Raw genomic sequence first — 23,009 nt, 5'->3', positions numbered from 1 at the left:
CCTGTCAGTGTTCCGTTATAGTTTCGCATTCTTTCAATTCTTTGAACTTTCCCTGCTCCCTCTCAGCGTAGAGATGTTGCACTCCTCACCTTCCCTCTTCCCACCTCTCTTAGCCTAGCTGACTTCTACTCACCCGTAAATCAAAGACCACTTACCCCTGGATGCCTTTCTAGACATCTGCTGCGGGCCCTGTCTCTGATATGGACAACCTAAGTCCACTTCTTTCCTCGTACTCTCTTATGAGACCATGTTTCTTTCACTCGGGACCCTTATATAAATTTGGAATTCTATAGTCAGAAATGCAATTATTCCTTTAGTATGTCTCTTCATCTCCCTCACAAGATGGAAGGCGCCATAAGGATGGGCACAGTGTGTGTGTGTGTTCACTCTTGCACCTCCAGAAGTTCATACAGAAAGGGCAAAAGAACTAAGTGCATCCAAGAACTATTAGGATGAACACATAAGTAGCAGAGAGAGGTCCCTTTGTCAGTACAAGAGCTGACAGGCAAGGTAACAAGTGGTTGCAGGGATTAAATAGCAGAAGTGTGTACTTCCTGTCAGAAAGACTCAGGTGCAAAAGAAGTGAGAATAGGAGTAAGCGGAAAGTCATTTTCTTTTGTCCTGTCCCAGAAAAATAGACAAAGTGCTGTTTCCACAGCATAAACAACATTCAGTGGACATTGTTTTACCAACCATGCACTGGTGCTTGTGAAAAAGTCAGGCTTGGCAGTCAAGCTCTGGAGTTACTCTTCTTGTCTTATCCCTTCACTTTCACCATTAACTAATTGAAACATCTTGATTGACAAGATGGGAAAGCAACTTCACAGCATGCTTAGGAGAGCAGGCTCAGGCAGCAGGCTGCCTGGGATTAACTCCTAGCTCTACCTCGAATTAGTGTGAGAACAGGAAAAGATCTTCATCACTCTGAACCTCAGTTACCTTGTTTATGAAATGGGGATGCTGACCAGCTCCCTGGGATCATGATGAGAATTAATATAAATTAAGTACCTAGTTCACATCCCAACATGTGTTAAGTTCTCACTATTTTATTAGTGCTCAATTATTAGTAATGGATTAATGGATTAATAATGGAAAGGGAAAAATGGAAACTAGCATTTTTAGAACACCTACTATGTGTCAGGAACTGCCAAAAGTACTTTAGGTCAAGTTGATCCTCACTACAATCCCAAAAGGTGGTTAAAACTTACCTGCAAGGAGGTTATAGATCTTGCCAATTTTCACAAAGAGAACTGGTATCCAGTTCTCCTGATGTAGGAATGTTGATTCTTTAAGAAGCAGAATAGATTATACCTTGCTGGGACTACTTCTTATAGAATCTATGGTTAAAGGAAATTCCTTACAATGTATTAAGACAATATTTGTATCCATGGCAACTCACTCCACTTGGAAGGCAATGACCATTATTTAGATTTCCCCAAGCACAACCTCAAAGAATATTGAGCTTAACTCATTCACATAGAGGAGAGTCCACAGCTTAGCATCAAAAAGTCCTGGTAGCTTTGGGACTTTAAACCAGTTCCCTTATTTCTCTGAACTTCAATTTCCTCTTTTTTAAAAAATGGGAATGATAAATAGGGATCCTAACGCCAGCCTTACCTGCCTCATAAAGTTGGACTGATAATTGAATCAGTGCTGCCTGAAGCACGGTCTGTCCATGGACCACCATGTACCCCATGACCACTAGTCTCAGCGCAGCCCACTGAATCAGAATTTTTGGGGGTGGGGCCTAGGAATATGTTTAAACACTATTCTAGGTGATTTCTTTTGCATGTGAAAGTCTGAGAAGAACAAAATTAAATGATGCAATGGATAAAAAAGCATTTTGTGAATGTTAAAACATTCATACAAACAAATGTGTTCTATTTCTGTCCAACTTTCCCCCACCCACATTCTCCCTCCTCTTCTCCGTGCTCTCTCCCTTCCCTACTCTACTTCCTCTGTTCCTCACTGTCTCCCAGCCACTTCATCTCCTCCTCTTCCCATCAAACTGAAAATATTTCATCTATAGAGAACCTGTACCCTTCTCAGCCTTCATGGTTCTGAAAACAATGGGTGTTTAGATATAATGTCTGATGAATGAGTAAATAGGCAAAGTAACAAATTGAAGAAGGGTGTCCAACTATGTTAGCATTTTTCTTTTCATACACAAAATCTTACTCTGTCTACATAATAGTTTTCTTCCAGCAAACCTCAGGTGCTTTCATGGGTAACAACTCATGTATCTTCCCCTTCCCGTGATCCTTCTGAAGCAGGCAGAGGCAAGTACCACCCCCACCCTAACCCCACCCCGTTCCCAACCTGACAGATGCTGAGATAGTAACTGAGAGCGTTTGGGTGATTGCCTCATGACATACAGGAAGGAGGAAGAGTAAGAATCAGAGACTGGTGTTGAGATATCTCAGCCCCTGGCCCATTGCCCTTCATTTTCAGGGACTTTGCAGTTAGAGAGAACCTAAGATGAACCCCATCTCTCTTCTTTTCAGCAGGAGATCTAGGGAAGGCTATGTAACTTCTTTCTACCTGTATGCTTTGAGACTTAAGTTAGAGAGCATTTGTGAAATGCCTGGAGCATGCTAAGTGCCTGATAAATATTACATCTCTTTCCCCATATTCTTTTGGGCTGGCTCCTGCAAACATCATCAGATGTACTTGGCTGTCTGCATTGAATGTATCTTGCTTGCAGGCCACAGAATGTAGTCCTGCCCTTTGATCTGCATTCCTTCAACAGCTGGAGTGATGGGTTTGTTTAAGCTGAAAATGAAAAATATGACCAGCCTAGTTGTCTCAGTATGTGTTTCTTGGACTACCTGCATCAGAATCCCTGGGTGTCTGTTAAAAATGCAGACTCTCAAGTCCTGCCCAGATTCCCATGGGGTGTATCCTAGAAACCTGTATTTTTTGTAAGCATCCCGGGTAAACCTTACACCCACTCAAGTTTGAGAACCATTGCTCTAGCTCCTTTGGCTTCAGCCTTGATGGTACATTAGAAAGAATTGGAGAACTCTTAAAAAATATTGAAGCCCAAGTTCCTACCCAGGACAAATGAATAAGAATATTTGGGGCCAGGGGCAGACCTCAGATGAGGGTTAGGAAGGATGGTGGAAGTGAAGGTGAGAACAGTAACCAGGCAGACTTCTTTTGCCCTCTAATTAATCCATTAGCATTTAAAGTCATCTGCTGTTGGAGGAAAAAGAAAATGATGGCAAGAAATTATATAAATATATTTTTAATTTTTTTTCCTAAATCAAGAGCATAACCTTATCTGTCAATGGCATTTTGAAAAGAAGCCCTTTTCTCTCTTTCTGGATTCACTGAAGGTATAAGACCAAAACGAGCTGAAAGTAAGGTTAAGTTTCTTCCTTAAGCTACCTTCTAACAAAGATGCTGTTCTCATATGACCAATGTGCATCGCTGCACTGAGGAACACCTACCTAGCGTTTAAACATCCTGCACTTTTAATTATTATACTAGCATTTTATCAACTGTCAAATTCTGGGAAACAATTTCATATTCTCCCATCTCTGCACCACACATTTATTGATATTCATGAAGTGAGTCCCCAGCAGTGTCTAGACTGAATGTCAGTAGGGTCTGCCAAGGGAGACACTTTTCACAGAGGGAGGATATTAATAATGGAATTCAGAAATTATTTTTAATTTTAGTTAAATAAAGGATTAGATGGGACAAGACCACTGTGCCCTCTTAATAGTCTGAGGCATAAATAAATGTAACCAGGCCAAGTCATTTTGAATTTCAAAGATGAGAAATGATCAAGTTAATGTAATTCACTTTTAGCTGATATCATCCTCATAATTATACAGGCCAAAGTCTAGTCTTCTGTGTTACACCAGAGGATTATTTGCTTGTGTCCTTTGCAAAAGGAATAGTGAATTTGGGGAGGTAGTCTCCCACTTTCAAAAACCTGAATTGTGAAAAAGATGGAAAACTGAATTTGGCAGACATCCTTGGCAATAACCTGCGTCTCAAAAAAAGAACCTGGGGCCAACAAGGATGTATTTGTACAACACAGGGAAATATAGCCATTATTTTATAATAAACTTAAATGATGTATAATCCATAAAAATATTGAATCACTATGCAGTATACCTGAAACTAATATAATATTGTAAATCAGTTATACTTCAATAAAATAAATAAATAATAGATAGATAGATAGTTAGATAAAAGAAAAAAAATAGGCCAAGCTTCATAGTGGGACAAAAAGAGGGAGGATTGCTACATACTTAAGCATCTAACAAAGCCGTTCCTACCATTGGGCGTATACAGCAGATTCTCTGCTAAACTTTCTCCAAGCTTTTCCACACTTAACCTTCAAACAACCCCAGGAAATACGCCCAGTTATTACATTTGTGAAGACCTCTGACTCAGAGGGTTGAGTCAATCAACCCTCTCTACAGGCCCCCTGTAGAGGGCCTGTATCTTTATCTCTACAGGCCCCCTCCTTTAATTTAATTCATTTATCCCTTTTTATTCCACACCCCATTCCCATTCCCCCATTCCACAGATAACCATTCCATTGTACTCATCTGTGTGTTTTGTTTGGATGTGGTCTTACATAATGTGTAAATGTGTTTCTTTTTCATTGAAGCTTTGTTTTTAAGTGCCATTGATGTCGCTCTGTGTACCTCCAACACAAGGTGATACTGTTAGCTCTATTTTACAAGATGAAGGAACTGAAGCCTAGAAAGTAATCTTAATTGCTTAACACAGCATCACATGGATATTAAGTTGTAGAGCTGGTCTCTAGAACTCTCTCCAGAGAGAGTTCTCTTGACTACTCCACTATATCACTTCCCTATTTTTGGTATTACGTATTTACTCTTTTTTTTTAATTTTTATTTTATATTGGAGTATCATTGATTAACAATGTTGTGTTAGTTTCAGGTGTACATCAAAGTGATTCAGTTATATGTATACATGTATCTATTCTTTTTCAAATTCTTTTCCCACTTAGGTTACTAAAGAATATTGAGCAGAGTTCCCTGTGCTATACAGTAGGTCCTTGTTAGTTATCTATTTTAAATATAGCAGTGTGTACATGTTTATCACTTCCCTTTGAAAACATTATGTTGTTTGTTTTTCACCAGAACCCTGTGAAGTGCAGAGAGGGTAAGTAACTTGTCCAAGATCGCTGTGCTGGATAGTAGCAGAGTTCAGGTTACAACCCACGTCTGTCTGACCCCTGAACCTGTGTGCTTTTCAGTTTTTGATCTAATGACCTATCACTACTAGAGCCTTCTGATTTACCTCACTCTTCAAACTCCTTGCTCTGTCTTATTCTTGTTTAGTGGGATGGAGGAGGGGCATACCTTTTCTTATCAAACAATACCATATGGGTGATTAGGTGTCTTGTGGAGAGAAGCCTGCTGGGTTGTGTCAGTTCCAATATCACCATGGCAGGTACTAAGATGATTAGTCCCATCTGAACCTATGGGGCAAAGTAAGGGTACACAGGCAGTCTCTCCTCTCAGAGTGAATTTCTGTCAAGGTCTCATGTTGGAATGATGAAAGAACCATGGCCTTCTTTCTCCAAGGCTGACGTGATGTAATAGGTCTGGTGACAGGAGGTTTTCCTTTCTGTAGTTGCCCTTGGACTCTTTATGGCTTTATCTACTGGGATTATGTAAGACTCTTTGTATGCCTTGGCAGGTGGTTCTGGGAACTCAACTGTATTGTCCTTGCTGGTAAACACTCAAGCAGAGTGAAACGAAGCATCAGCTCCCCTGAATAACTTCTGAACATCAGAGGTCTAGATCACTAGACCTGGAGTCTAGTTTTGTGGACCAAAGTTCTTGTACCTTGATTAAACTAAAGATGTGAAAAATGCACTTGTGTGCTTTTACAACATTTGTCTTCAGCCATTTTTCTATCCAGCCAACCATTTTGGATGAAGTGCATTTCTTGACATCAAAGAAAGGACAGAGAAGACATTGACATTTTTCTAACTCTAATACAACTTTGAAGGGTTGTCTTGTGTGGGAAAAAATGTGATGAATTTTAGAGTAAAATAAAATAAATATCTCAGACTCAGTTCTTCTTTCCAATGTGACCTTGAGTGATTTACTTAACCTTTATTTCCTCAGACATGAACTGGAGGCAATGACATCCATCTTGCAATGCTATTATGAAATACTAAGAGAAACTGCATATAAAACACCTGACACATTATGAGACATTCATTGAATGTTAGGTCATCATCAGAAAGAAGAGACTGGCAAATATTTTAGTGCCTCAGCTCATTTTAAAGATTTTTCTAGTTGAAGTTAAATTATAGATTTTTTTCTTTGCCCTTTCCGTTCATTTCAGTAGAGGACAGCTTAGCTGGGCCTTGCAGCGTTTGGAAGGTCATCTTGTGCATGAATTTGTTTTGGCATTTATTTCTGCCTTCTTTATTTTATTTTATCCACTGCCAAGGGGGCATTTTGATCGTCGCAGAAGCCAAGTGAAACGAAGCAGTCCCTCTGAGGGCCATGCATGCAGGAGTTCTGTGAGAATCGCCTCCTTTCTGTCTGTTGAGGGCTGACTTTCTTCCCCTTCATTGTGTTTCTGAGGGATTTTTGATGTTTTCCTGGCCCTGTCAGTTTCATTCCTTGCCTGCCTCATTCACCAACACCACAAGGCTCTATCAGCTCAGACCCAGAAACACGATGCCAATGTTGTAGAATCCGTTTGGACATGGTAACATCTAGTCTGAGTCTTACAGGGTACTATGACTAAATTATTTTAAAGCCTAAATGGCTTCTCTGCCTGCCTGACACTTGATTTCATTACTCAGCCTCTTTCCTAGTGATAGGGATTTTGCTCACTGTCCCTTGAAAGATATCAATCACCTGAGCTCCCCTGTCCCCATCAGCTGTACTTTTGATCAGTGGCTCCAGAATGAATCATCTGAAAATTTCTACTGCATTAAGCAGAGCCCCTTTCAAGTTGTCTAGCGAAGAAATGCATTATTCAATAAGCTCTGTCCTCTCCAGTGCCCAAAAACATTTGGGAGAAGGAGTGACTCTGCTTTAGAAGAGACTCTGAGAGGGTCATATGTTCATAAGAAGCATGTGTTACATTTTGCACTGAAGAGAGGGAAAACATATGTAATAACTAAGACAAGTTAGAATAAGTTGGTGGGGGATTGAAACCTTAGACCTAGAGCACTGTTCTCTTCCATGTGGCCCCCTACCAGTAACCCACACACCAGGGAAGTTTGTCCCAAATACAAGAGCACTCTCCTCCCCCTTAAAGATTCTGACTTTGTATGTGGAGTCCTAGAGTTTGCAGGTGATCCTGACACTTCGAGACACTGACGCTTCGAGAATCACTAATATAGAGACTCTATATACCTTACTTTCCTCAAGGACCATGTATTAGGTTTCATTGTAAAATTTAATTCAATATATTTCCAAATAAAGAAAAAAGTGAAAAGGTTGGTGTGGTAGAAAAGGGGATAAACTTAGAACTTAAGCAGATGTGGTTTTAATTTTTAATTTCACACTCATTAGTGTTGTTTCAAAAATAACTCTTGCTTTCCTCCTTCTGGGAAAAATGTTAGGATTGTATTTCTCTGGCCTCTTGGAGTTAGGTGTAGCCAGTGGTGTCTGACAACATTTGAGATGGGGCTGGTCAGCCTAGATCCCAGAGTGGCTATGATGAGCAGAGAACTCTTGCTAACCTGCAGTGGACATATACAGTGAGTGAGGAAGAAGTGTTCATTGTTTTAAGACATTAACATTTGGGGGTTGCTTTTTACTGCAGCAGGACCTAACCTAACCTTATTTATAAACACTAACTCACTATGTGACCTTAGGCAGGGTAGTTAAGATCCCTGAGCTTCATTATCATCTCAACTGAATGAAAAATGCAATGTCTGTAATTAAAGGTTACTGGGAAAATTAAACAAAATTGTGTAGAAGAGGCCAGCCTAGTTCCTGACACATACTAGGCAATGACTGTGTATTGGTTTCTTTCCTTGTCCCCGCAGTCTTTCTCACCAATATGGGCATACGTTTGTTCATAAAGAATAAACCCTTATGATTTTATGAACGTGTTCCTAGTAGTATCCTACGTCCAATAGGAACTTCTTACAAATAAGTAAGTTAAGATTTTTGAAAGGACATTTAAGAAGATGTAAACATGTATTCCGTGACATCAAGCAGTTCAGTCAATCGGTCAGAGTAACAGAATCTTGAAATTGGAATATTCATTGAAAATTGAGGGCAATCATGCCATACACACAGATTGACACATACTGAGATGAATTAGACAAATAAGGCAATCTCTCTATTTTCAAGAAGCTAATGGTCTAGTTCGGGAGGCAGAAAAAAAAATTAGAATTGAATGAACTTATACAATGATGCTGGTGCAGTAATACAGGTATGCAGAGAGCAATGGGAACAGAGGAGAAAGAATGATGAATGTACAGAGGTAGCCAATGATGACTTCATGAAGATTGTACTTAGTCTGAGCCTTAAATGACAGGAAGATGCCAGGCCAGTGCAGGAGGAAGAAAAAGGCACTCCAAAAAGAGGCAAAGATATGAATGGCCGTGCTTTGAAGAATGGTGGACCATAGGGTCTAGAATTTAAAGAAAGGAATGGCCATCAAATTGTAAAAGATGAGGGATGCAGGTATATTAGATCAGACTGTGAGACTTGGAATATGGCTAAGATTGAGTTAGAAAAATGACATAATCAAACTTGTGTTTGGGAATAAGACCTTGGATAAATTACTGAGACAGGGAGCACATTTGATAGGTTATCAGAATTTCCTGTGGGAGAAATGATGAAAACTTGAGTGTGGCAGTTACCCTGGGAATAAAGATAAAGAATAGAGATAAGAAGTTAGACTAAAGAGCTAAATCTGGATAGAATCAAATTGATTATGTTATCATGTTTAACATATCAAATTGACATGTTATACTGAATGTGAGAGACAAAAAGAAATTTACAAATACAGTTAAATTTCCTAACTGGAGCAAAAAGATGGATGATGTTGACATAAACCAAGACAGGAAACAAAGAAAAAACGAACAAACAAAACAAAAAAACCCTCTTAGGTTGGGAATAATATAAATTCGGTTTGGGGTTTTTTATAAAATTATTATGTGAAATATAAAAGTATGTAAAATGTATAAGCAAGTTATGAATCATAGTAAGGAAAAGAATACTTGTGAACTCACTACACAACTAGAATGTTACCAATAATATTGATGCTTTTTTCCAATCCCATCCCACCATCCAGAATCATTCCCTTCTTTTCAGGTTTTACCATTTACATAATTCTTACACAATAAAATGTTTAATTTTTCTATAACAGATAGGATTTCATAACTTAATTATTTCACTCAATTGTATTGTTATTATTATTTGAGCTTTATCCAAGTTGATTTAATAGCTATCCTTTATTCATCTTCCCTGCTGTGTAACAGTATATTGACTGGCTGTACTGTCAGTGTCTATACATTGATATATATGCGATGTATATATTGACAGTACAATCAATATATGTATATATATGATAATACAGTTTCTGTTTATATATAAGTTGTATATACTACAAACTATCCCCACTTCAGCTGATGCACATAAATTATTCCCAGTTATTTTTCTATTGCAAATAATATTGCTATAAATATTCTTCTACATATCTCCTGGTTTTGATAATTTTGATCCTGAGGAACACATTCAGCTGTTCTAAAGGTCAAGGGAAACATCTGAGATAAATACATGAAGCTGAAAATCTTTGAGGAATGATAGGTGGTACTTAAAGACCACCAGATTGATTGATATGATTCAGCATAAGCATATAGAAGAAGGCCAAGCTTTGAAATCAGAGTCCTCATAAACACTAACAATTAATATATGAAAGTATGAACATTAAATGAGTTGTCTAAGAGTAAGAGAATAATCAAGAGAGAGTCATAGAAGGGAAGTCACTGGAGGAGACTTTAAAGAAAGGTATAGCCTATACTTTGGAAAGCAGAGAACATTGGGGTGGATTTGTTTATTGTAGCATCATCATCAGTGACTTAGTGAATAACAGTTCATGGATGAGAAGAGGAGAAAATCAGACAAAGAATGGATGCAAGATGAGGAAGCATTACCAGGAGATACTAGTTTTGAAATAAACTTGTTTGTTAAAGGGAAATTAGAGTTGGACCAGAAGGTTAAAGAATAATGTGGTTCAAGGAAATATTTTGAGAGACATGAACATATTTATGGATGCAGGGAAAAAAATTGCTATTTAAGAATCATGGGAGAAATGGAAAAACTGGTATAGCTCTGTCCTATAACAACAAAAACAACATTAGAGAAGATACATTGCTTGCTCTCCACATACACTCTTCTGAATCCCTTGTATTTAGTCTTCACAACAATCCTAGAAAGAAGATATTTTATTATTTCTCTTTTTATTATTACTCCAGCTGCTTTGTTGAGAATACAATGCAGGGAACCTAGAGTAGAAGAAGGGAGATAGAAGATTTTGCATAAATGTAAGTTCAAGATGATGGTAAATTGAATGAAGAGGAAGTAGTAAGAAGAGGTTGGATTTGAGATGGTTTTTGAAGGTAGAGCCAGTCAGATCATTGATAGGTCAAGGGTAGGCTGTGAAGGAGAGAAATTAACGATGACTTCAAGCTTTTTGGACTGAATAACTAGAAGGATGGAGTTGTTATTTATCAAGATGAAGAGGACTATGGGAAAGCAGTTTGGGGTGGAGGAAGATGAGAAGCAAGGTTTTTAATATGCTAAGTTTGAGATGCCTATTAAACACTCAAATGGAGATGGAGAGTAGGCAACTGGATGTACAAATCTAGAGTTCAGGTGAGAAGTTTAGGCTGGAGATATAAATGTAAGAGTCAGTGTATAGATAATATTTTAAATCATGAGACCAGATAAGATCACCAAGGGGGTTAGTCTAGAGAGTGAAGAGGTGAGGTCTAAAAATTGAGCCCTGGGATAGAGAAGACGAGGAGGAACCAGAAAAAAAACAGATTGAGGAGGAGGAAGCATCTGGGTAGGGCATGGACGAAAAGAGTGGTTCCTGGGAGCAAAACGAAGAAACTATTTCTAGGAGGAGGAAGAAATTAACTGTTTCAAAAGCTTGAGTTCACATATGAAGAGGACTGAGAAATGACCATTGAATGTAGCAGTGTCCAGTTGTTAAATTGAGAGTCTCAATTTCTCCATTCTGATGACTGACTATAATTCCAAAAAAGCAGGAAAAAAGACTACATTCAGCTCGGTGGAAGCACTTTTTTTCTCCTGTGAGTCAGAACCTTTAGTTGGTTCATTGATCAGAAGAGTTATACTTCACTTATCTTTTGATGTAGATCTAAAGTTTTTCTTTGCATAGAAATAAGGTGCCTAAAAGCAAATATTTGAGTTTCTATTTCCTTAAGTTATAGAAGAACATGAAGACACCTAAAACCATTTTAATGCAGAATGTCTAGATTCTTTACAGCCCCATCCAAATATTCTACAACTGTGTTACCTATACCTGTGTCAATAGGAAAAAAAAAAAGGCAAACCACGCTTATTGAGTCTTTCCAAAAGGTTCATCTTAGTTTTCATGGAAACAATTCTTTTTTTTTTTTTGTACCTATATTTTATCAATTTATAAATAAGTGTGGGCTTCCCTGGTGGTGCAGTGGTTGAGGGTCCGCCTGCCGATGCAGGGGACGCGGGTTCGTGCCCTGGTCTGGGGGGATCCCACGTGCCGTGGAGCAGCTGGACCCGTGAGCCGTGGCCGCTGAGCCTGCGCGTCCGGAGCCTGTGCTCCGCAGCGGGAGAGGCCACAACAGTGAGAGGCCCGTGTACCGCAAAAAAATAAATAAATAAATAAATAAATAAATAAGTGCAACATGAATACGTAGGTTTGGGAACAAACACAATTCTCTCTTGGTGAGGCTGGTGGAAGTAAAGGAGAATTAGAGACTAGCTGTTTGCTGGCCCGGAATGTCGAGCATGCCATGGGTAGCAGCCGGCACATTTAATACCAGGAGAGTAGAAAGTTGCTAATTTCAAGAGAAGAAAATGGAGTCTATTTAGGAAATATCCTAAATTGTATTCACTTACAATTTATACACTAACATTCTGATTTATAAAAATAAAAATGAAAAAGAAATCAGCAACAGTAATTTTGTTGTCCTTGCCCTCACATTATCTCCTGAAACTTAAATCCAATCCTCTTACAGATCCCAGGACTTCCCTCCTCTTCCCTCCTGTAGGAAGCCTCCCACTTGGCAGGTGCTCACCCTCCGAACACGTGGCTAATGTGCTTTTCAGTTATCATTCCTGGATCATTAATTTCCAGTCTTCTCTGTTTTATTCTACATTTGAAGTGTAAGCTTCTGAAATGTAAGGTCTAGGCCAGTCTTTTATTCGTAGGACCATGAAGATATGGTCTCATTTATAAGTATACATTTTATTAAGTATATTTGTTATTAAAAAAACTAACCAACATCCACGTGCATTTTATGCTTTATAGTGTACAAAACACTCACCCCTCCCTTATTCATCAATCTAATAAATCATTATTGCACAATTTCTGGGTGCCCTACGTGATCCTCTACCTAGTCAGAGAGAGAAAAGGCCTCTCTGAGAAAGTGACATATAAACCAAGACCCAAATGTAGAAACACGCAGACTTGCGGTAGAGAAGGGAAGTATTCTTCAGATCCTCTAGCGGGATTGAATGGAGCATGTTGGAAACACAGTAATAAAGTATATTGAGTGGAGGGAGAGTGGGAAGAAGTGAGGACAAGTGGGCGAAGGGGAGGTAGGTCCAGGTAGGCCCTGGTAAACATTTCTATTTTATTCTAAGGGAAATGGGGAACTCTTGAAGTGTTTTAGGGAAGGGAATGACATATTCTAATTCACACTTAAAAGTTCATCCCGGCTTCTGATTGGAGAATGATAGAAGCTAGAAGATCTGTCAGCAGGCTAATGTGGATGAATCTCGCAGACCTGTTGAAGCCAGACATGAAAGGGTACATCCTGTACTATACATTGGTGTCTATACATTGTAGATATACAATATTCTATGCATTGATTTGTGTGCTGTTTACCAGAAGTCCAAGCAGGAGAGGATGGTGGCTGGACTAGTGTGGTTGAGGCCTTCAATTTGTCTAATTCTTATTGCAAACTTTTAAACAGGGAGAGAGGAATGAGGTTATTCTTCATGTTATAGAGATAAAGAAACAAGTTAGAAGGACCAAATGCCCTACTTCAAATCACAAGCTAGTTGCAGTGGATCTAGGTCCCAAGTTCAAATTATTCTATTTATTTTATTAATTAACCAAGTTGTATGTATATATATAATAGTATGTCTATAGACATACTATTATATATTTATATATACACACATACTTTTATACAAAAGACTTTTACTCAACCATAAAAGGGGAAAAAATGAAAAATATCTGGACATGTAACAACATGGATCAATATATATTATATATATATGTGTATATTTGCCAAAACTCATTGATTTTTTTTAAAATTCATAATATATAAATGATTTACTAAGCATATAGGGTCAAAATATGACAGTGCTGAGCTGAGAATCCAAGTTTTCTGAAGTCAGGTAATAAAGCCATAGATCTTGGGCCTGAAACTACTAAAAAATCCTAGCTTCTGACCCCTGATCAAGTGTCATGACATGCTAGTAACCAGGTCTAACCCTCTTTGGAGATATGAGTAATAAAGCCTAGAACTCAAAGATATGTCCCACACGGACAATATAAACATCCTTCTAGAACAAGAGAACCTATGCTGAATACTGGAGAATTTTTCAGGACAACAGAATGATTTTACGTCCTGGACCATGTGAGAAAACTTTTCTAAGAAGTGCTCTCAAGATCCAGAATGAGACAGAGAACCAAGACAGTTTAAAATAAGTCTTGTAAAAGGACTGCGTTAGCTTCTCAGAGTTTAGAGTCATTCTGATGACACCTTTGACAGTCGTGTCCACATGACTGATGCTGCTGAGCTGATAATAGGACATGATGCCCTTACGGGAATGGCATTTTGGCAAAACGCAATATCTTCTGACTAACAGTTCATTTTTTATAAGATTCTATTCATGGGTTGCATATTTATACAATCTCATTAGCCTGCCATTAATCATTTCTAAGTCTGTCTAGATTATATAATTTTCAAGGTCTGAATCTGCATTTATGAAAACAGTGTACTACATTTGTATAGAATTTTGGTTTCCAAAGCATTTGGGGCCTGAATCCTGAGACAACCAGGAGGAAATGAGAGGTGCTGGCTCCTTTACCGTATCTATACTTCCTTGGGTGAGCTAGAGCCGTGGAGGCGGGGTGCATCCCGAGAAATCTCAGCTTGAGTGATACCTGAACAACTTAAGGGATGGAAATGGTCAAGGAGGCTGGCTTTGAAGGTGATATTTTTGTGAGCATCTAAGCTCTCTAATACTGTGATTTTGTTATTCATTATAAACTAACTAGTACTCGATAATGTCACATCTCACGTTAGAATACATTAGGGAGTATCCTTGACACAGGTGTGAGCAACCTACAGGCATAAATTGAACTCTTACCTTGTCCTGTGGTATTTGCCTTATGCACAACATTCCAAACCAGGAAGCTCCTGCTAACTTTAAAAATGGATGGATCGGAAGGTGAAAACAGAGGAGAATTAATGAACTGCTAGACGGAAGGCATCCAGGTTACCAGAAAAAGCACATGGGACAGAACCAGAAAACTAAGTCTTATTCTGGTTCTGGTTCTTTAAGTTATTCACACCCAGCATGGTAATTCATTTTATTACTCTGTATTAATTTACTATGGGTGTTGTAACAAAGTACCACAAATTGGGTGGTTTAAACAACAGTAATTTATTGTCTCATGATTCTGGAGGCCAGAAGTTCAAAATCAAACTTTCAGCAGGGTTGATTTCTTCTTTTTTTGTTTTTAAATTATAACTTAATTTTTTCCAGTTTTATTGAGGCATAATTGACAAATAAAAACTGTGTATATGTAAGGTGTACTATGCAATGTTTTGGTGTATTTATACATTGTAAAATGATTATCACAAAGTAATTAACATTTCCATCACCTCACATAGTTTCCATTTGTCTTTGTGTATGTGTGTGTGTGTGTGTGTGTGTGTGTGTGTGTGTGATAACACTTAAGATGTACTCTTCTAGCAAATTTTAAGTATACAATTCAGTATTATTAACTATAGTCACCATGCTGGACATTAGCTCTCCAGGACTTATTCATACTGCATAACTAAACTTTGTATTCTTTGACCAGCATTTCTATATTTCCCCTATCTTTCAGCTCCTGGAAACTACCATTCTACTCTCTGCTTCTCTGAGTTCAACATCTTGCTACTGTCACCAGGGTTAGTTCCTTTCGTGGGCTGTGAGGAAGGGACTTTTTCCAGGCTTTTTCCTTGGCTTATAGATGGCCGTCTTCTCCATGTTTCTCCTCACACTGTCTTCTTTCTATGCACATCTGTGTCCAAATTTCCCCTTTTTATAAAGATACCAGTGATATGAGTTCAGTCCCACCTTAATGGCCACATTTTAACTTGATTACCTCTGTAAGGATCCTATCTCCAGCTAAAGTCACATTCTGATGTAGTGGGAGTTAGGACTCCAAGATATCAATCTGGGGGACACAATTCAACTTTCAATATATTATGATCATTTGTTCTGAGAAACAGGTATTTTTACCTTACATTGTTATTTTAAAATTAGTCAATGTATGTAAAAGCATTTATAGTAAGCTGAATATTTCTGGATGAAAATAAGGCAGTAACGAGATAGCTACAAAGATACATAATTAGAGCTCTCTCTTTACTGAGAACAAGCATGTGCCTGGCAGAATTCTATTAGCTCATTAGTCTTTACAGTCTCCCATGGAGAGAGATGGTAGCATTATCCTCATTTTCAAGATGAGGAAGCTGAGATACAGCAGCCTTGAGGAACTTGTTAAAACCACAAAGTTTGTAGGTGGTGTGGTCATTTGCAAGCCATTCCATCACAGGCTTAATCCTACCTCCCCAGTACAGTTATTAGTAATAGAATCAACTTTAAATTTTCAGAATGAATATTGTTACAAAGATAAAAAGATATTAAGGAATAAAAATAGAAATCATTTCTATAGACCACCAGGTAACTGGGAACATAGTTGAGTATGTGTTCATACGGCAGATGGATAAATGTAGTACTGTATATAGAGAAGTAGATTAAAATAGGTGAGTAGAGAAAACTATTAACTTTTGTTTTTCTTGTGGTAAAATTCCAATTAAAGCAGTAGAGTGACAAAGAGCAAAGTCTTCCTTCCCGGATTCAAATCCTGACCACACCGTTTATGAACTTTGTGATTCTGGTCATGTTACTTCTGTGCCTCATTCCTCATTTTAAAAGGTGGGTGAGGTAAAAGTACCACTTTCTAAGGTTGTTATGGTATCAAACATACTAATATTTGTAAAATACTCAGGAAAAAATGCTTGGCATAAAGCAAGCTACAGAATCAAGGAAGGTAATTCCAGGGCAGGAATAAAACTTGAACTTCAAAATTCTTATTTGAACCCTCCCCTATCTCTAACATCCACCTCATATCTTGATCAAAGGATAACTGAGAGATAGTTAATGTCGTATAGTAAACTAGTAGCAGTACTTCAACCTGCAAATAAGTTGGAATTTTTCTAAAGAGAAGGGAAACTATTTTAGGACCTACTCTGTTCAGGGCTTGTATATACGATACACATATGTGTATGCTATCTCATCCCTCAGTGGTTCAGAGGGCATAAGCTGTTAATAAACCTACTTTAGAGATGATTAAACTGAGACTTGCCCAGGGTTATACAATCTTTGACTCAGGTGCTATACCCACGTCTATTCTATCCCAAGGCCTGTGTTACTTCCCACTAAATCAAGTAATCTGAAATACAAGCCACATATTCCTTTCTTTGTATCTCTTCTTTAAATCCGAAATCATAGATACTATTACCCCCAAAGCACTTGAATTGATCCTGTACATCACCGAGAGATTAAATTACAAGTTATTGAGTTGAAAATAGTCATTTCTTCCTCCAAAGAGATGGCATCTTACAATTTTTCTGACAGCTTTTCCCCTTTCCTAGTGAACCATCATTGGGGACTACCCAAAGAAACCTATAACTGCAGATTCCTGATTAATCTATTTTCTTTAAATACTGCTTGATGATGACAGAATGGTCCATGGGGACAGTTTTGCAATGGATGTTTTCGACAACGATAGGAACACAGAACTAAACAGAGAATCAAGAGACATTTAATGCAGTAGAGACGTCTGGTCTGTTTTTGCAGCAGAATTAGCATAAGATTGTCATCTGATTACTGTTATCACCTCAGAAATCATTAGAACCCATAAGGATATCTCTGACTGCAGAGGTGGGGAGGAAACCCTGATGGAGGGAGAGGAGACTTCAGCCTCATAGTTTAATTTTAGAGAATAAAGCGTTTGTGTCCCCTAATCTAATCTTGATGTACTTCGTCTAGTCCAAGGCATATGAGCATTTAGGGAAAGGATTGTGAGAGGCAAAAGAAGCTGAAGCACTTTGGACTGAATCAGAGAAACCAGAGGTGAATGTTCCAGACTGATGGCTCAAAGGAAGACACATGTTTTAATGAAAGGGGCCATCTTATACAAGAAGAACCATATATGCCCATGAGTGAGCAAAGGGAATTCCAAACATGAGTAACTAAAGGAGGATGAAGCCTCCCAGGGGTCTGGGAAAATGCTAGGTGATACTGAATTTTAGTCCCAACTTGATCCCTGCAAAATCCTAGGCAAGGTCCATCTCCATTCTGCTGGAGCTTCTGGGCCTCATTTGCAAAACCCAGGGCTTGCATGAGGTAGGCTCCCAGGACTCAGCCACTTCTAACTTTCCTGCCTGCTGTGGCTTAGCAAAGAGAGCTTCCAAGATCTAAAAAAGCTTTCTGGTTTGGCTCTTCAGAACTAAATTTCCTCAAAAACAGGGAATCATGATTTTTCTTACATCTTTCAAAATTTAAGTCTAATTTCAAATACGTAGTTATGTCCTAGCATTTTTTGACTAAATGGATTTAGTATCAAAAACTCTTAAGTTCAAAGCCCAGATGTAAGTGCTATGAGCACATTATTCAGTCTTCCGCAGCCTCAGTTTACTCATCTGTGAAAGGGAATGATGAGATATGTCTACCTATAAAATAGTGGGGAAAGGAAAGATCATTAACATTATCTTTGTACTGGTCCACTATTATGTGCCAGGGGTTTAATCCTCACCATCTTATTTGATTCTCACAGCAACCCAATGAAGTAACCACTGCCTCTGCCGATTTCCAGGAGTGTCTTGCTGACACGTAGAGAGATTGGAGCTAGGACTCCCAGCCATGGGTGGGCGATTCCAACGTTCAGGATCTTCTACAACATAGCAGTCTTCATCTCAACAGAGAGAAATGAGTTAAGCAGGGTGACAGCACTTTATACATCGTGATTATGCTTCTGCTGTGTCATATAGTGACCATAGAGCATGGTCTTTGGGGTCAGACTGACCTGAGCGCTTTTGCCATTTACAAATGCCACCCTTGGACAAAGGTTTAAAGGCACATTAGCCTCAGTTTTTTTCGTGTCTAAATTGGAGAAATTAATATCTTTTTAAGCCCGTGGCTTTAGCTAAAGGTTTATAATAGGGAAGGTTTCCATTCTCTTGTCCTCCTCGTCTTCACACACGGGGAGTGTGGGTAACGTTTTACTGCTGGCTTCCATCAGAAGCTCCACTATCAATCCCAATAAGGGGTGACTTCTCTGAGTGAGTGAATGTGGGAGAAGAAGTCGGATACCCAGTCCTCTCTCTCTTCTCTGCCCCATCTCCCTCTCTCTCTATCTCCTTCTTTCCTTCTCTTCCCCCTGTCCTCCCCCTCCACTCTCTCTCCAGGGAGACCAGCCCTTCTCAGCCACATGGTACTTGGCCAGCCCAGGCTCAACCTCAGCAGGAAGAGCTCAACTGACCAGCTGAGGCGGTGCCTGAAGGACCAAGTCTAGTGAGTTCAGGGGTGAAGTTCATGGCTAGATGGCTAAAGCCGTGTCCTCAGATCAGTCATAGGTAACAACACTGACATTAAAACAGAGAAAACAAATAAGGTCCTTCTGTCTGTTTCCTGGGTTTTATTTCTCATTTGGTTCCAAACTGGGAGACAAGGATATATATTTATTGTACCTTTCCCACAGCCTCAACAGATTAAATGAGTTACTACGTGAAAAGCATCAATCATAGTGTCTGTAGCATTATCAGTATCTGTAAATGTTAAGTATGACTCTCAGGCTTGGCTATGTGGCTTCTTGGGTTATAGGCACCAGAGGAATTCCTGGAAAGGCAGGAAGGATGGCAGTGGGGTGGGAGTGCTTGGAGGATGGGCTGCTGTGTGGCCCATCCATATAGCAGGTACTTTGCAAACTTCATTAACTCTGCTTTTTTCTAAGAGTAGTGCTGATGATTTGGTTACGCATCAGAATTCCATGGCGTCCCACCTACTCTGATTCTATCCTGAAGTTCAACAGTACTTCTTCAGATTTTAGGTCTACAGGAGGCATAAAAACAGGGTCTTTTTCTTAATTTAATTGGCTTATCTATGACTATAATTATTCCAAGAGCCTAGCGTGGTTACCTTAATAGATAGACCTAGATTGGAATCAACTTTAGACCCAAATGAAATAGAAGTAAGTACTTCCTGGGGCCAAGTCTCACTTTCATGCTTTTAAACAGGATGAGATGGAAGATTTAGGACCCCTGATGAGGTTTCTTCTGTCTCTGTATCCCCTAGTAAAGATGATACTGCACAGCATTCCCTTACCTGCTCGATTTTCAATGCTGACATTGGCTTATTTTGATTGAGAAATCCTGGGCCACAAGCTGGTAAAGCTCATTGGGATGAAGACACAGGCAGGGAGGAATTTGTCATAACCTACAGTCAGAGGTGGACCCATGGTTTAGGAGGACATGAAGCATGTACATTTGGGAGACGCGCTTAAGGAAAAGAATACAAAATTGCGACTATAAAATGAGAGGCCCTGGAACTTACGCTTCATTAGACTCACAGCAAACCCACTTCTCCCCACTGCAACGGACTGTGTGCATAACCCAGTGACTGTGTCCAGTTGCCCCTTTTATAGCCTCCCCTGGGGCAGAAATGCTGGCCATGAAGCAGTTTCCCCTCAGAACTATTTTCTTTCATTTGACACATGAAGGGGAAGCTCCTTCTTCAATTTCAAATAGAAACATTAAACAGCAGGTAAGCACAATTTCTATCTAAAGAGAGTTTCCATAGGACCTTTGCAAATGCTTCCCTTGTTGCAATATGCATAATGCATCTTCTAGAAATATGAATTCAGTCTCTTTAAGATATGTGACTCGGGATCAGTGTTGCCAGTTACCAATTGCCAAATTGGAAATAGAAAATTTCAGCAGATTACCAAGTGAAAGAAGCCCATCTGAAATGGCTATGTACCGTATGATTCCAACAATATGACACTCTGGAAAAGGCAAAAGTGTGGAGAAAGTGAAAGAATCAGTGGTTGTCCAGGGTTAGGGAAGAAGGAGAGATGATGATTCTTTAGGACAGTAAAACTACTCTGCATGATGTTACTGTGTGTTGAATATATGTCATAACACATTTGTCAAAACCTATAGAATGTACAACACCAAGAGTGAACCATAACCTCAGCTATGGACTTCAGGTGATAATGATTTGTCAGTGGAGGTTCATCAGTTATAACAACGTGCCACTCTGATGGGGGATGTTGATAATAGGTACGGGGGGGATGGGAACTCTTCGTACTTTCTGCTCAGTTTTTCTGTGAACCTAAAACTGTTATAAAAAATCAAGCCTATTTAAAACCAAAGCAAACCCAGACTTAGGTAAGTAGAGACTTTATTTGAAAGGATTATCACAAGAGGGAGGATGGGACTATTCCAGTAGGGACAACTGCCTGACTGTAGATCTGCATCTCAAAACTCAAGCAGAAAAGAGGAATGAACGAGGCTAGAAAGAACCCAGTAGGGAGGTGAGATGAGAAGGTGGAGATGGTCTGATTGGACCTTAGATCAGAGACTGTTTTACGCTGAGGCCGGCCTGTTCCTGGGAGGGGCCTTTAAGAAGGGGACTGTTGGCTCGTTCGGATTGAGAATGGATCAAATTTCAGGAATCTGAAGGGAAGATATAAAGCTTAAGCAAACTTTGATCTCATCAAGTTAATGGGCATTTTGTCCCAATTGATCTTTTGGGACAAACAGTTCAGCTAATCATTTGTGAAGCAAAGAATGGGAGTTGGAGGGGGTGTGTCTGGTCTTGTCAACAGACGAACAACGAGGGCATCCATGAGACTTATCTAACTCATCTGAGGAAGCGTGGTTCTTTGCAGTAAGCCATTTTCCAGAAACCAAAAACATCGTGGGGGCAGGTGGCAGGTAGGGGGAGCAGAGGTGGGTTCTTAATCTTTACACAAGGCTCATGCAAAATTCAAAATTGTCACGATCTAATTGTTTGCCATGAGAAGGAACAGTTTTACACATGGATCTTAAAAGAGTCCTTGGCCCATAAAATGGAAGATTTTCCAAGGGTCTTCTGTAATGGAATCCCTGCTCCATTTCACACTATGGGCTCTAAGGCTTAGTTTCATCATCTGTAAAATTTGGCTCATTTTATTCACTCTGCCTGAAAATCGTGAGGTTAAATGAGGTGATGCAGCGCCACGTACTATTGAGTGTGTTCAACATGTTTTCTCCTGTTATTATTATTTCCACTGACTGGGCGATTTCCCAGCATGGTCCAAAACCGCTACCAGATAATGATCTGATGTGTGAACCAGTCCCTTCTCTCTGGTGGAGGGATTGCCCCTGTTTGCAGTAGCAACGTGTTATGTGTATGATGTGATTTTCATGAGCTAGAACCTTTGCTTGAAGTTCTCTGGATGCTTCATTTCATCCTGGGTTAATCTCCAAGAGGCAAAAGGATGAGAAAGGAAAGGCAGGAGAAAGGGCAAGAGCAAGTAATCAGGATGTCATGCCCTCATGTCAACTAGGTGAAGAAACATCTCTCGGAGAAATGCTTCAATAAACTACAAAGAATTGATAGAAAAATCTCAGAGAGAATGCAGATACCAGCAAGCCTGAGGCTGACAAGTAGAAGAGCAGAGCAAGTGAAAACAGTTTAACTGCCGCTTGCACAGTGGAAGATGCAGATGTTTTGGGTTTTGGTGCAGTTGTTTTATTTTGGAAAACATAGGTCTTGGCTTAAGTGAGATGGTTTCAGGAACTCAATAAGAACTGTTCCTCTAACTAATCCTGAAGCTATACCAATACACCAATGAGAAAAATAATTGAACTAAAGATCTAGAAAGAAGCTGACTCTGGGAGGAGTGTTATCCGTTAGTCATTCTCACCGTAGTAAGAAGTAATTTATTCAAATTGTTTTCCCTTAATACCTAACATTTAGTTGAAATCAACCATTTTTTCAGTGAAGTTGATTAGAGAAACTTCAGCATTCCTTTTAAACAATAGTTTTCACTTTTAGCTTCTTCTATCCAAGAGCCAAACAAGTTGGTCTGAGCTATCTCTGCATTTCTATTCATGGAAATTTGAAGAGTAAATGACCATACATTCTAGTTTGCCTGAGACAGTCCCATTCACGCCTATCGTTCTAGTTCCCTGTCTGGTTTAGTATTTGTCCCATAGTTTTCCTTTTGTGAATTGAAACGTTGTTTTTAATGTGCATTGAAGTAAGTCAGGATGGGTTTGGTAGCCACCCACTCTGTTCTTCCAGTCCCTGCCATGGTCTCATCTGAGGAGAGCAGCAATGATATCACAGACTGTCTGAAATCCAGGATATTCAGATCTGCAGAAGAAATGTCAGCATCTACTTCAAAAGACAGACGTTTTTTCAGAAATCCTCTGTTTGAGTGAGTTGTGTTTACATACA

The sequence above is a fragment of the Pseudorca crassidens genome, chromosome 17, assembly GCF_039906515.1.
Source record: "Pseudorca crassidens isolate mPseCra1 chromosome 17, mPseCra1.hap1, whole genome shotgun sequence".
In the NCBI taxonomy this organism is placed as follows: domain Eukaryota; kingdom Metazoa; phylum Chordata; class Mammalia; order Artiodactyla; family Delphinidae; genus Pseudorca; species Pseudorca crassidens.
Note: the sequence above shows the minus strand (reverse complement) of the source record.